Raw genomic sequence first — 2,898 nt, 5'->3', positions numbered from 1 at the left:
TTGTGCTGGTTAGACCCTGCTCCGGAGTAGGAGCTAATTTGGTTCTCGAAAAAGGCAGTCCGGTACTAAAATCGCAACCAGTACCGGCGGTGCGAAAACGCCAAAAAGTGGGTAGTTCCACAATTAGTTCTGGTACTATGAAAAGTTCCCGCGGTGCGAACGTCACTTTTGAGTCTGTATAAACATCAACAAGCTGAAAAATAAAACCAAAGTTTTTTTTTTTAGATAATGTAATCTTGTTAAAATTGATTTCATAAAATTTGTATCGAAAAAAAGTATCGTTCAGGAACCGGTATCGAAGTCAAGGTATCGGTATCGAAAATTTTTGAACGATACCCAGCCCTACCGCTGATATAATCCAAATGTTCGCGCTGGTGTTGTGCCGAATTCTGCACCCCTGCCAGATTATGCACCACCTCGTTAAAGTCGCTAACTGATTGCCTAATCCTAACCCCACCCCTAATCCGAACCCCTCCCCCACACCTACTCATAAACCTACCATTGCAAGAGGGTGCATAATCTGGCAGGGGTGCAGAATTCGGCACAACACCGGCACCTCCTGTGCGCACACAACATATCTGTTCTAGCATTGCAAACTTGACGTCGCAGCTTCTTCATCATCAAACTTAATGAGACAGCTAACATGCAAATAGTATTCGGCGACTCAATTTAATTTGTCTGTTGTACAATATGTAGGTTGTGCCAGTCTGTGCGAGCATCTCCATGCCGTGGTGTTTTTCCAGACCATTTTTGCGTATGTAAAGGATCCTGTTTTAAGTAGATATTCGGACATGAGAGAAGTGCAAAACCTTCTTTACATATTAAAAAATTGTTTAGCAACCAAATGTTACACCAAATGTTATCTTCTTAACCGCAAATAATTGTCTTGCACTAGCTGGACTTCACGCATTACGCAATCACGTTGGAAAGGTCACATGTGACATAGGCAGAAGCACCGACCCAGTATTTACAAAGCAAATGTGCAAAGAAAGTCAAATGCCCTTTACAAAACAATGATGTTGGACGATTTTGAAGTTGGAGGAGAAAATGAGATGGAGTTTTTCGCCCTACCCTACCTTTTTGAACCAGAGTACACAGACAAAGAGCTAACCGCGCGTGACCTTTCCAACGTGATTACGTCATGCGTGAATTTGCGGACTCGCATCGCAGAGCTAGTGCAAAACAGGCATTTGTGGTTAAAAAGTATATATATTTTTTAAAATGACCGATCGTTTCGTTAGATACGACCCCTATTCCTTGGCTGGGATCCAAGGAGAGCCCTTTAAAGCTGCACTGAAACGGCAATTTGGACCTTCAGCTCGTTGGTCCCCATTGAAGTCCATTATATGGAGAAAAATCCTGGAACGTTTTCCTCAAAAGCCTTAATTTCTTTACGACTGAAGACAGAAAGACATGAACATCTTGGATGACATGGAGGTGAGTAAATTATAAGAAAATTTTTATTCTGGAAGTGAACTAATTATGAGAGGGTCTTTGGAAAATATTCTCCATTGTAAGGGTTTCCTGGCTCGAAAACGTTTGAAAACCCCTGCTCTAGAACATCAAGAGTGTGAAACAGACACACCCATACAAAGGGAACAATATATAAAACTTTGGTAACACTACAATAAGGTTTCATTTGTTAACATTAACTATATTAGTTGTAATAAACAATCTTTATATAGCATTTATTAATGTTAGTTAATATTAAGTTCAAAACTTACTAATACATTATTAAAATTTAAAGTTGTATCTGTTAACATTACTTAAAAGTACTGTGAACTAACATGAACATTTTTATTAACTAGCATTAACAAAGATTAATAAATGCTATAAAAATTTATTGTTCACTGTTAGTTAATGTTAGTTAATGCATTAACTAATGTTGACAAAGGAGACCTTAATGTAAAGTGCTACCAAAACTTTTAATGATTTATAAGCATTTTTTAAATAATTAAGCATTTGTGAAATAATTATATAAAACTATATTACCAGTAAAGTATATATTTGCTTATTCTATGTATTTGTTTGTCAATCTAACTAATGCAAACAGACCAGAAAGAGGATTAGGCTTAAAAGATTTCATATCCTATGACTATATCTAGAGGACAACCTTAGTATTACAGCCTGAAATGTCAGCTGAAATGTCAAATACTTCTAAATTTTCTGTTGGCATTATATATTTATGAAACACGTTTCCTCAGAATGACTTGTTCTCCATATGTAAAAAGTTTTGACGTGTTTGGATAATGCACTTTAAAGATATAAGAAAATTACTGTTTCCTTTTTTACTGTTACTTTAATAAATTGCCATGGCAACACCATTCAAGATATCCAAAATCAGGTTGCATATTAACATCTTCAGTATCTTCACATCATGTTGTCAAAGTTTGGTGTGAATTTATTGATTCTCCTAGGAGAAGTATGCATTAATTCACAGCCTGATTTTTCCAAAAATCCACATTCAAGCCAAAATAGCCGACTTTCTGTTGGTTGTAGCTAATAACTGTAAATTACAAAGTTGTCAGGTTTGATGACAACAATATATGTACCGAGTTTGGTGACTGTAGGAAAAACTAACCCCCTCACTTTTGTCAAAAGGTTACGTTTTTTCACCATCAATTCATCATCTCGCCATGGCCAAACGGTTCGAGATATCAAAAATCCCTTTGCAATTTTGCATCCCCAGTGTCTTGAGATCATGTTGACCCGAGTTTGGTGGCTATATGTATATGTGCGTTTTTCACAAAACCCAGAATAGCTGACTTCCTATTGGGCAGAGCTAATGACATGCAGTGCGAAAGTTGTTTGGCCTGATGAGATCTGTGCGTGTATGAATTTTGGTGACTGTAGATAAAACGGTGTGTGCTGCAGAGCCCCTCGAAATTGGCCCAATAA

At 37.3% G+C, this 2,898-nt stretch overlaps 1 protein-coding gene across 2 annotated transcripts in view; it reads right to left on the bottom strand.

Moving 5' to 3' along the window:
- The window catches only part of LOC107666587 (tyrosine-protein phosphatase non-receptor type 2-like), a 42,141-nt gene that overhangs the window by 33,792 nt on the left and 5,451 nt on the right, over window positions 1-2,898 (bottom strand). The gene's annotated exons all lie outside the window — the stretch shown is intronic.

The sequence above is a fragment of the Sinocyclocheilus anshuiensis genome, unplaced genomic scaffold (assembly GCF_001515605.1).
Source record: "Sinocyclocheilus anshuiensis isolate Anshui unplaced genomic scaffold, SAMN03320099.WGS_v1.1 scaffold1511, whole genome shotgun sequence".
In the NCBI taxonomy this organism is placed as follows: domain Eukaryota; kingdom Metazoa; phylum Chordata; class Actinopteri; order Cypriniformes; family Cyprinidae; genus Sinocyclocheilus; species Sinocyclocheilus anshuiensis.
This window is presented reverse-complemented; position numbering and strand designations above follow the sequence as displayed.